Consider the following 12,567-nt stretch of genomic DNA (forward strand, 5'->3'; position numbering starts at 1 on the left):
TAAAAGCGCTAAACTCCAAGACTTCTGGCCACCTGGGTTGCAGAAGCAGACCTAGAGAAAGAGACAAGCCCGGAGTGGGAGGGTCGAGGGAGAGGTCCGAGCACCGCCCTCGTCCCACTCCCACCAAGCTGGATCCGCCCCTCAGGCTCCCGGTTCTAAAAATGCGCGACGTTTGCGCCTCGAGCCGCGCACGCGCAGTGGCAGTAGGATGGTGGAGTTGGTACCTTTTCCGGTTCTCACAGTGGGTGAGAAAACCTTGCTGGTGTGGGAGCTGCGCTCTGGACCCACGGCTGAGGCCTTGCAAGTGAGCCGAGCCGGGGCGGAGGGAGGGGTGGAGGAAACTGCCCCGCGCCCCAGTAACTGGGCGCCCCGGGGTACTGCTTCAGTACCTAATTTGCCTGTGGTCTCCGCTGAGAGGAATCGTAGTTCTAGAGCCGACCTGAGCAGTCAGCTCTTCCCCATAGATTTTCGAGAGACAGTTCCCAACAGACGGCATTGCCTCTTTTTTTTTTTTTCTGCGGTACGCGGGCCTCTCACTGTTGTGGCCTCTCCCGTTGCGGAGCGCAGGCTCAGCGGCCACGGCTCACGGGCCTAACCGCTCCGCGGCATGTGGGATCTTCCGGGACCGGGGCACGAACCCGTATACCCTGTATCGGCAGGCGGACTCTCAACCACTGCACCACCAGGGAAGTGGTGGTGCATTGCCTCTTAATGCTTCTCGAAGCTTAGGATTTCAGAGGGAACCTTGTTCATGAAATGAGAAGTGTTTGGAGTTGCATCCTCACCACAGTTGCCTGTGGCGAAAGGCTGGGGGAGTATAAGGGAATGGGCGGTTTGGTTTCCTGGGCCTGAAATTTACTGCACTTATTTAGCGTGGGACCACCCTACAGCATTCTCTGTTCACAGTGTTCTCCCAGTTTGGCCTTCTGTATTCGGTCCGAGTCTTCCCAAACACAGCAGTGGCTGGTCCTGGGTTCTATGCCATCATCAAGTTTTATTCAGCAAGGGATGCCCACAGCGCCCAAAAGGCGTGCGACCAGAAGCAGCTTTTTCACACATCTCCAGTGAAGGTGGGTCCAAATGTGGAATTCCTCGCTCTACTGGGATGAAGTGCTGAATTTAAAACTAATAGGCCATCGGGAATTCCCTGGCGGTCCAGTGGTTAGGACTCTGCACTTCCACTGCTGAGGGCCTGGGTTCAATCCCTGGTCGGGGAACTAAGATCCCGGGGGGTGGGGGGGGGAAGGCCAGCGTTTGTACAGCACTGTGGTGTACAGAATGCTCTCAGATGCACTGCTCCACTGATCCCCCAGTTCCCCAGTTCTTTCTTTTTTTTAGATGAAGAAACTTGAACTCAGGATGGTTAAGTGACTTACGTAAGGTTCATGACAGTAAATGTGGAAACTAGAGGGCAAACCCAAACTTAACTGATGTTAAACCCAATGTCATTTTATGCTGCCCCTTAATTTAAGAAATCTTCACAAGAGTTTTCCTTATATTTACTTTTATGTGGATTTTAAATATGTGAGGTTGACAAAATTTTTTTTGGTTAATTAATTAATTTATTTATTTTTGGCTGCGTTGGGTCTTGTTGCTGAGCACTGGCTTTCTCTAGTTGTGGAGAGCGGGGGTTCCTCTTCCTTGTGGTGCGTGGGCTTCTCATCGCAATGGCTCCTCTTGTTGCGGAGCATGGGTTCTAGGCACGCGGGCTTCAGTAGTTGTGGCACACGGGCTTAGTTGCTCTGCGGCATGTGGGATCTTCCCGGACAAGGGATCGAACCCGTGTGCCCTGCATTGGCAGGCGGACTCTTAACCACTGTGCCACCAGGGATGTACGGAGCTTGACGAACTTTTGTCAGATGTAACATAAAGGAGGCTTCATCATCATCATCACTCTCAAACTGCCTAATCAGAACTCCCTTCAGATTCCAGAAAATGGTTAAAATATTCTTTAATGCATTGTAGAAACCTTATTTCATATCAACATGCCATCCAATTTTACTTCCCCAGAATTAACATTTCATTATATGCCTCCATTCAGCCACCATTCCTTTTTCAAGGACCTTTCCAATTCCTCTGAATAAGTGAGTGAGGCTTAGATTTCCCAGACCTTTCCCTTTATAATTGTGTGTCTTCTCGGATTGGCTTCTTGCTCTGGCTACTTCCTACTGACCTTGCTGCCTCTTCTCACCCATAGTTCTTTACTCACTGATTTCACCTTTATTGAATCTGAGAACTCTCCTCAGATGGGACTCCATGTACACTGCCTCCCACTTCTGTACCCTGTTTAACACCCTCTTCAATCCTGGCTGTACTCCCTAGGATTGAAATGATTTTGTTTCAGGCATTCTTGTTTTTGCAGACCCTGCGACCATTTCACATAACCACTCAGATATTACAGATGGTCCTGGAAAGATTATGAAACAGTTACTTGGTATCAGTTGTGAGTAATGAGTTCTTTTCTTATATTGGACATTAAGACCATTCCATAAGCTTAGGTTCTGAGATTTTCACAGCATAAAGCCCGTCACTGATAGAATGTTCTACAAGTCACTATAGAGTTCAGAGGAAAGGGCATTCGTATTAGATTTCTGTGTTAATGCAGAGCCTTAGTTTAATGCCCACAACCCTGAAATTGTTACCTACTTTAATTAGGCATTCTTTTAAAATTTTATTTATTTGGTTGCACCGGGTCTCAGTTGCAGCAGGCGGCCTCCTTAGTTGTGGCTCAAGGGCTTCCCAGTTGGGGCACGTGGGCTCCCCAGTTGCAGCAGGCAGGCTCCTTTAGTTGTGGCTTGCAGGCTCCTTAACTGTGGTGTGTGAACTCTTGGTTGCAGCATACATGTGAGACCTAGTTCCCTGACCAGGGATTGAACCAGGGCCCCCTGCATTGGGAGCATGGAGTCTTAACCACTGCACCAGCAGTGAAGATCCAATTATGTGTTCTTTTATTTATTGGCAGTTATACATACTTCTTATCTTTTTCCCCTGTATTTCTTATAAATAGAGAAAAGAGAATAACATCTTAAAATAAAATGAAGGAAAGGCCAAAAGTATCTGAATTTTTCTCAGTAGCATGAAGGGAAATGTTTGCCAACAAGAACTGTGGCAAGGTTATCCCGGATGTCAACTGTCTCTACTACCCAGGGGCTCAGAGCCCTTCTGAAGCTTCCTAATTGTTCAGGACAGCTCCATTTGACTCACTGTACATGGCCTAGCCTCCCATGCGACACTCAACATTTAAAAATTAATCTTCATTTCTCCTTCCCAGCATGCAGCTTCAGTTGTAGAAAGTAATTTCAATTTCTTATGTACTCATTCATTCACTCAGTCAGCAGACCATCACTCTATTATATGCCAAGATCTATGCTTTTTTCTGGTAACAAGGAAAGAATAATATATGGTTCCTTCAAGCACTTAAGGAGCTCATAAACTAGTGACAGAAGAAGATGCACAAACAAATCAATAAAGAATTAACAATGCTTTGACTTTATTTGTGTTATTTGAATTTTTATGACTATATTAATATACTACATCCTGTTCAAAATGGAAATAGACATTTAAGAAAGAACTAGTGATGTAAAAAATCCACAGTAATATGTAAGTTCTTTAGAGAGTTAAGAGTGGATATATTTGCACTCTCAAAGAAGCTTGTTAATTCAGATGAACCTCTAATTCATTTGGTTGCTTTATTTACATTTATAGAGGTATTCGTATTCCCTCTTCTAACAGGATTAGTAATTTGGGGAGGGGGTGCTACAGATTAAGGTCCTAATTCAGTGGCAGGTCCTTCTTACCTCCTCTTCCGGTGATATTCTCAAGCAGGAACTACAGGATGAGACGACTAAAAGAGTTCACTTCCTTTCCTTACCCCCAGCCCCATAATAGGCTTCTGCTGGGCTTCCTTGGTTGCTTTCATCATCACTTTCACCACCAGAGGTCAGGGAACTTTCTGGTTAGTCAGGGGCCCTGGAAATGATGCAGAAAAGTACTGACTTAAAAATAATAAATAACATTTATTTAGGGTTCACTGTGAACTCATTGCTTAAAACGTCCTACTTAATCTTCACAAACACTCTATGAAATTGGTATTGATAAATCTCAGGTGTATCCAAAATAAATCTCTATGTAGGGTAGTGATATTTTTAGGTCTTTTATGTCTTTAGGTTCATCTCGGCACCAGACAGAAGGCGGTTCATCATAATACGCTTGCCCTAAACAGCTCCAGATGCCAAGAATTGGCAAATTAATACTTTGGTTTCCATGGGTGGTCAAAAAGGATCATCAAGGTAAACTCTGTAGATTTTCTTTGACTAACCAGACTCCTTCCAACATTGAACTCCTAGACTTTAGAGAGAAGAATAGAACAGGGCTTTGGGGAGGAGATGTGAGATACTTCCACATGGAAGTATCTGAACATTGGCCTGCCACCTAGAATTAGTGATAATCTCAATGACTTGGATGGTGGTGTCCATAATTTTCTCCAGTATTTTTTTGGTATATAATAAAAAATAGTTGTCCATATCTAGTCATTCATTTGCAAGTCTCAGTTGATTTTGAAGGGATAGCATACCTAAACTATTACCTGGGATTGCTGGAGTTTAGTATTTATTTCTAACAACAGAATATGTTGAAGTCTAGCCTTTACTTCAAAATCCTAACAGCTTCAGGATCTTTCTAACCTTGAAGAAAGGGAAAATGAAGATACTGTGCCACCACTTCAGAAGCAAAGCCTGAAGTTCTTCTGTGCTTTAGAGGTGGTGTTTCCCTTCCACGAGTGCAGGAGTCCTGGAGTTGTCGTGGCTGAGGAACCTTTGGATAAGTTGGAGGAAGGTCTGTTTTCCAGTATGTGTGTGTGTGTGGGGAGGTGAGGCAGTGGGATTTCTCTTTTTTCCTTTCTTTCTGAAACTCAACTCTTCAGATACATCATCACCTTTGCTAAGCAACTATAGCCCTGGGCAGAATTTTTCTGCCCGACAGTATAGGTTTTTATCTTAGGCAATACCTGACAGCACCTTAAACTTTAGAATTTTAGAACTGACTGCCTGCCAAGAAGCTTAGGAGGAGGGAAAATTAGTGGTTTTTTTGGTTAATAATTTGTTTTGTGCTAAAATAGTCCTTCAAATACAGATGTCTTCTGGCCTTCAGTTATCCCAACAAAATCATTGTCTGAAGATTGAAAGAAACTCATGTGTAAATGTTCAGTCCTTTGCCTCCTATAGAAGGGCCTGAGCAGAATATGTAAATGTAGATCCTTAGAAAGGGGATTCCTATTGGTACTGAGTTTATTCCTAGAATCCATGGCACTTGGGCTTAGGGTTTTAAGTCAGAGGCAGGGCTGTTAGCGAATGGAGTGGAGGAGGCTCCACCATCCACCTGAGTGGGTGATGGTTGAGGACAGGCCAGATCATCTGCACTACCACCAAATCTATCTCACTGTATGAATCCAGCCCTTTACGCACAGGAGAGCAGTGTCTGTAGCAGTGTAGCCTCAGCTTGTCCATTTGAAATCTGTGAGTAATATGAGATTTGTGCCACGTTTTGGTTTGCATTTGCCATGGAGTATTTTAGGAACTTCCAGAATAGATCTGAGCAGTAAAAATGTGCCATGCCAGGGTATACCTGCAACAGAGACATTCACCCGTACCCCAGTGTTGTTCCTGCCCTTAATCACTAAGATAACATTCTAAGAATCACAGATGCATTTTTAGTTTTAAACATACTACCTAGAAATCAGTTTTTCAGATAGACATTTTAAATTCAACTCTTTTGGTTGTATTTAGGGTCGTTATCATTCCTTATGAAAAGGAAGGTAACTCAGAAGCTTGCTATTCAGAAAGCTATGACAGATGCATCCAGAAACTGCTGATTGTGGTTTTAGGTAAGACCTTTTTTTTTTTTTTTTTTGCGGTACGTGGGCCTCTCCCTGTTGTGGCCTCTCCCGTTGCGGAGCACAGGCTCCGGACGCGCAGGCTCAGCGGCCATGGCTCACGGGGCCAGCCGCTCCGCGGAATGTGGGATCTTCCCGGACCGGAGCACGAACACGCATCCCCTGCATCGGCAGGCGGACTCTCAACCTCTGCGCCACCAGGGAAGCCCCGGTAAGACCTTTTTGATTGTCCTTGAAGTACTTCAGTTTCAGTGAGGAAATAAACTTATTTGAAAAGTTAATTGGATGAAAATAATGTTTATCTACAACATTACATATTCTTTCAATCACCAGATGCTTTCACAGCAGCCATCTTAAATTTGTTCTTTGTGTCATTTATGAGAAAAACGACAGCAAATATTATTGTCCCCAGTGTTTAGATGTAGAATGACTTGCCTCAATTCATACAGAAAGTTTTTGATCCACTTCTTCCTCAATTGCTTGCTTATCATACAGAATAGTGTAGTCATTATAAGCCTTGGACACCTGTGTTTGGGGCCTAACTTTGTCTCTTACATTTTTTTTTTTTTGTTGTTGTTGTTGCAATTTTAGGTTTTTGTAGCCAGAGACATTTGAAAGTATTTAATATCTCTAAGCTGCAATTTCTTTATCTGCAAATAGGGTTAGTAATTCAGCTTACCACCTAATGGGAGATATTGTAAGAGTAAATGAGATGATGAATGTGAAAAGCTTAGAACTATGCCTGAAACATAGTAAGCAGACAAAATATATTGACTATTATTATTATCATTGTTATTTTCTTGTTGAAAAGTGTATTAGATTATGTTTTTGGAATCAATTTAATTTCAGTCTTCATTTCTGATATATTGGGTGAGTATGATTCTTATATAATAATCGGCTACGTTTTTGTGAGCCTTGAAACTGGTCATGCTACTGAAGAGCGTTGATTGTGTTCCCTATTGGGTTATACAGCGGTGAGAATGTCACAGGCTGTGCCCAAAGGAAACTTTATGATTAGTAGATTCCCAGAACAGAATTGCTCCCCTGCTTCACAGCCCTGCAGGCTGAGAGACTGAGAAATCCTAGCTAAGTTGTCAGAGACCTTATTTGCTTGTAAGAGTTGACCCTGGATTGATCTTGGCCTTCCAGCCTGGGCAGTCCTTCCAAGTGAAGTTTGACTTCCCTGGTCATCAGGCAGAAGCTCCATCAGCTGTCAACTCTGGGTAACAACATTTAAGAACCAAACTAAATGCCTGGGTTGTTTGTGCCTAATATGCCAAGGTACTCCTTATATGTACCCAAAACTCCTTAGACCAAAAAGCCTGGTGGTTCTAGCTTGCCTTGAGGAAAGCTGTATTGTCCAAAAGGTACATGGGCCGGTTTCTGCCAGTAGAGTGTTCAAATGCCCTCTGTCTCTGTCTCTACCTCCAAAGCTTTGTTCATTGTATCTGGTAGAATTTTGGTCCCAAGGAGTAGGCACTTGCCTTGCTTCTAATAGGAAGTATCTATTATAGCCCAGTGGTATCTATCCCAGGTTTGAGCTCACTTTGACCTGCACCTAATGCCTTCCTATTTAATTGTATTGTGATTGAACATTTTTGTTTCCACAGCTTTTAATTCCTCTGTCATTATTCCTTAGTTCTTATTTCTAAGATCATAAAGGTTTTTGAACCGAAGTTGTTACATCTTATATATTTTTTCACAAATAATTATGACAAAAACTGAAGTGTCAGATGAGGGAACTTTTAGGAAAATGCTCTTATTTTCTGCTTTTAGAAATCAAAAGAATGTTTAATTATTGGGTGCTACCATTGTATAAAGGAAGTTTTAGAACAAGAAAACTTCTGGATTGATCCTTGTTAACTTGATTTCAGAAAGTGGTAAAACAGCTGTGGCATCTAGACCCTGTGAAGAGGTCACAGATGCTCCAACCGAAAAGGAACTACAGGGTTTAATTCAAGTATGTGGAGATAAAAGCTCAAGGGGTACACAGCCAGTGGAGCCATAATTCAAAACAACCAGCAGGATTTGGAAGACTTTGGCATGTCTACTCAGCCCTGTCGTCCTTAGGGAAATGTGAAACTCTGAAAGTGCTTTTGAGACAGGGAATTTCTAGGACTTTTCCAAGTCCCGATCCTTGTCTCTGGCCCCTTATTTGAAGTTTGGAGAGCAGGATTGAGGGCCACCAGTGTACGTCTACAGTTGTGGACACAGGAGAAGGCACAGGCCTTTTACAACTCCCCTCAAATAGAATTGCAGGGATTTGGGAACAAAGTAACTATAGCTTTAATTGTGATTATGCTACAGTGTTTAAAAACTATTCATGCCTTTCCAGTGAGGTATATTACCCAGATCTGAGCATCACATATATATCTTGTGTTAAATATTTTGCCGAAGAACCTTTCTGTAACTCAATTATATGAATGCCTCGAATTAGGGATTAAGTTGTCAACGTTATTTTGAAAAGAAAACATTAATGTACTGCATATAGGATTTTTATTAAAAAGGAGCAAAAAATGTGTTTTATGTCATTGAGAGCTTAATTTGGGGCTAGATTTCTGATTATTTAACTCACCCCAATGTTGCAAAGTTTGTTTTCAAGAGAAGAAAGTAGAGAAAGAAAAGGTGGTTTTGTTCTGAAAAATGAAAAATATTTGAAAGTTTTTCCTTTACAAAATAATTATTTTAATTCAATTTAAATCAGTCAAGGAAACTTCAAACGTATCCACTTTTGGGCTTTAAGAAGTCTAGCTTCCTGTGAAATGTGAGAGGAAAGGATTCCGTATTGATACTAAAGATTTCGGAAACCTGATTATAACAACAGATCCACTCCTAAATGAGGCCAATCTTGGAATCAGTTCCATTTAGTGCTAGGCACTGGAAATAGGATGAAGCTCCTTCTCTTGGAGTTTAGGTGTTAAAGGTATAGCAGACAATTAAAAAGGACTAAAATTAAATAGATTTTAAAAAGAACTGTGAAGAAAGTAAACTGGGTGCTAGTTACAGTATTTCAAGAAAATTACTTAATATGCTGACTTTAACATTCTAAGTGTCTTCTCCATGTGTGCACACAGGGTAGACCTGTGGAAAGTGACACTGTAGTTTTTTCTAGATTAATGGCTCTGTTGAGACAAGGTGGGATGGGGGAAGTTTTCCCATGCTAATGTAAAGGGCCATTCACTTGGTTTTAGACTCTCTTTCCCAGAATGAATTGCTCACCTGCCCCAAACCCCTCCTACAGAAGTTCTGGAGTCATCCCTGATTCAGTAGTGACCCCTAAAAACAGAGTGGGGAATGAATAATGAGACGTGAATCCTGAGAGTTTGGAGGAAATGGCAACATTTTCGAATAATTATAAGGTGTGTTCCCCTCCCGCCACCCTTACTGGTGCTCGTTTTGCAGATCAGCTACTTTTCTTGTCAGCCGTGTGGCCAAAGGGAGGAAGAATGTCTCTCAGACTTCAGCTTTGAGGAGGAAGAGTTCAGATTGCCAGGACTGGACTAGCACTTTTGAATTTCCCAGAATGCCAGGTCCTGTGGTTTCCTCGGGAAGCTCTCCATCCTTCCCAACAACCCTCCACCCCTGGGCTGCTGGAGTTTGGGGCCACTCGGGTGTGCAGCCCAAATCCCTCCTCATTGTTTGGGGCCAGGGAGCGCAGGGCGGGGTTTGGAAGAGGGCCCGGCAGGAGGTAATTGTCACCTTTGCAAGGGGAAGGATGGCTTGCGCCCTGGGGAATCTGGGTAAAAGTCCCACTCTGGTGGCGCGGATTGGATCTACGCACAAAGCTAATAACGGTGGCGTAACTAAAGACGTCATAACGGGTGGAACGTTAGGCGGGGGCGGGGCGCGAGGTTGCTAACGTGAGCTGTCGCATCAGCGCTGGCATAGCAGTTCAGCTCGGAAGCAGGATGTGGCTCCGGCTCCTCAGTGGCCTGGCTCACTGCCCTTGGAGCCGCCGCATGTTATGTCCCGGCTGCGCCTTTGGTTGCCACGGCTCTTCCTCACGTGGGAACAACTGTGGCTTCTAGTGCAGGCAGTTCAGCCTCCGGAGTGGGCCCTGGGCCCCGTGCAGGTGACCCCCAACCCCGCGCGGCTGACAGAAGCTTGGTGTTCACAAGCCTCAGAACCCCTCCCAAATTGTCCCATGCTCTTACACCCCTGACAGAAGCCGTGGGCTTTAACTACTTAACGTCCTCGTCTCCAGTGCAGATGTTGGCCCCGCCTCATCAGGAGTTGACTGAGACTGAGGTTCCATACCCGGACACGGATTCGGTTGGAGAGCTGCCTACAGGGCCAGATCAGTTTGCTGTTCCACATCAGGATCTGAATAACAAGCAAACCCAACATCAAAAGCTCCCAGAGGCGGTTCCAGTGCCAGACTGGGATCAGAATCAGCCCTTGGTTGTGCCTTCTCGACACAAAAGTAAGACTATACACATAGGTCTAGATCAGGGTGAAGGTCACCAATCATTTGAAATACTTGTTCCACCTCTAGGTAGTAAGAGCTCAAAACCAATGAAGTTTATTGTTTCACCCCCAAACCTGAAGAAAGAGCTAGTTCAGCATCGATGGCTTGCCAAAGTTGTTGTTGGATCTACAGGCCAATTTGAAAAAAAACACTCAGGGTCTAGAACGACAGTTGCAGGGTGACTATTTAGTTGCCAGTATGGATGCCATTTACCCTGAGGAGAGCCTACCTAGGGATTTTTTGGGGAGCCCAGATGAACCTCCAAAGCCCCCTGAGGAAGCTGAAATTTCTGCTTCCCAGCAGGATGGCCCACTGTTAAGTTTGATCACTTGTTTAAGGTGGTATCTTCCATATCTCTCCATTGTAAAGTCATTTTTCCCCTTGGTAATTGCTAAATAATCTGTGGGGTGATACTTTGGGATCAGTGAAGATCCTACTTCCAAACAACTCTTCACCCAGCTGTGCATCAATGATAATCTTTGTCTGAGTCGATTATTACATTGATAGTTGCAAAATGACACTTTCCTATTCTATCATACATTTTGCATTTATTAGCTGACATTATTCTATACAGAAGAGCTCCCCCACTTTTCATTTTGAGTATCATTATGAACTCATGTGCTTTTTAAAAAATTAACTATGTTATACCTTATTATAATGATAATGTTATTCTTTGGAATGGTCCTTTTGTCCATATTTGGCCAATGTGATCTCTTATTGTTTAACCACACAATGCTTTTTTATTACTAGAATAATTTCTAATATATTACTACTCACAAATAGGACCTGAGAAAGGGACTCCAGAAGGTGCGGTCTTATTCAGACTCTTCTTAGAAGTCTGCCTTCTTCCTGTGTACTCTCAACCCAAAGTGAGGCTTTCAGGTTGGAAGGAGATACTTCTGAATTAAACCACAGATCAATGTCACCCAATTCTAATCCCTATTCCCTTTTTTCGAGGCATACCATACCTACTGCCATCCTAATCCTTCTGTTGGGCACCTCTCTCCTCCTCTATATTTATTTACAACATTCAAGAGCAGCAATTGTCCAACCGGCCCCTATCCAGTTCTCCAGTCCATATGCCCCAAGAACTTCTTTTTGCACTGGTCTGTGGTGGCCTTGGCCTACCTCTTCTACCTACTCAAGTAACTCTTTTACCACGAATTTAATTACCTGTGTTTCCATTTATAGGATCTTACCTAGCCGTATGGCGTGCTGCCTCTGCCAATTTAAAAATACTATTGAGGTTGTCTGTAAGAGAGTCAAGCTGTGTTCTGACAGTGGATGCCTGACAGAAGTCACACGGTGTGGTGAGTCTCCATTGCGGGATAATAAATTTTTAATTTAATTTTATTTTATTTTTAATCAGTGATGATGATTTTTACAATTAATTTAAAATTAAAATTAATGATGTAATTTCATTATTTTAATTAATTCATTCAGAGTTCCAGCTCCCTAAGTTTCTAAGAACTACCCCCTTGGTAAGAATCATAGTCTTGCTTACATTATTAAGCTAATAGTTGCTCAGTTACATTGTTAGCTTAATAATGTAACTGATCCACATACATAAAGGGACAAGAGAAAGGAATGGTTGGGGGAAGGGAATTAACATTAATGGCCAAATATCTTATGCTGTGCTCTCTGCAAATGAGAACTTATTGATATAGTGCATCACAGTTTGTAAACTGATTTTATATACATTAGGTCTCAAGTACCCTTTGTCTTATACGACAGGTGTAAATATATTTTTGTTTATTTTGTTTGTTTCTGCAATTGTATAAAGAGTACAAGTGATGCTGTCCTATTGGGAGCCTGAGAATTTCTGGTTCCATAAGCAGAAGCTGCTACCTAGCCCTTTTAATGGATGGGAGAGCTAGTTTATTCTTAGACTGTCCAGCTCTGAACTTGCTCTGAATCTCAAGCTTTGTTATCCACAAAACACCGAGGGGCTTTCAACTATTTTTCTATATATTAGATTTATTGGCACTAACTTGATGACTTCCAAAATGTGCTTTCATGCCCACATAGCTTGAATACAGGTCTCTATCACTGATCTAGAGCACATCATAAATAATAACACTTTGCTACTTATATAAAGACAATATTGCTGATTTTTCATCAAAATTTTTTTTTTTGGTCCACGACACACAGCTTGTGGGATCTTAACTCCACAACCAGGGACTGAACCCGGGCCACAGCAGGGAAAGTG

The 12,567-nt window shown here is 42.8% G+C and overlaps 1 pseudogene; it reads left to right on the forward strand.

The window, feature by feature from the left end:
- The first annotated feature begins 208 nt into the window (after positions 1–208).
- Positions 209–9,394, forward strand: LOC113616529 (RAD52 motif-containing protein 1-like; annotated as a pseudogene).
- The last annotated feature ends 3,173 nt before the right edge of the window (positions 9,395–12,567 follow it).

The sequence above is a fragment of the Aethalodelphis obliquidens genome, unplaced genomic scaffold (assembly GCF_003676395.1).
Source record: "Aethalodelphis obliquidens isolate GAN/ISIS:26980383/991018 unplaced genomic scaffold, ASM367639v1 scaffold148, whole genome shotgun sequence".
NCBI classification, from domain to species: Eukaryota; Metazoa; Chordata; class Mammalia; order Artiodactyla; family Delphinidae; genus Aethalodelphis; species Aethalodelphis obliquidens.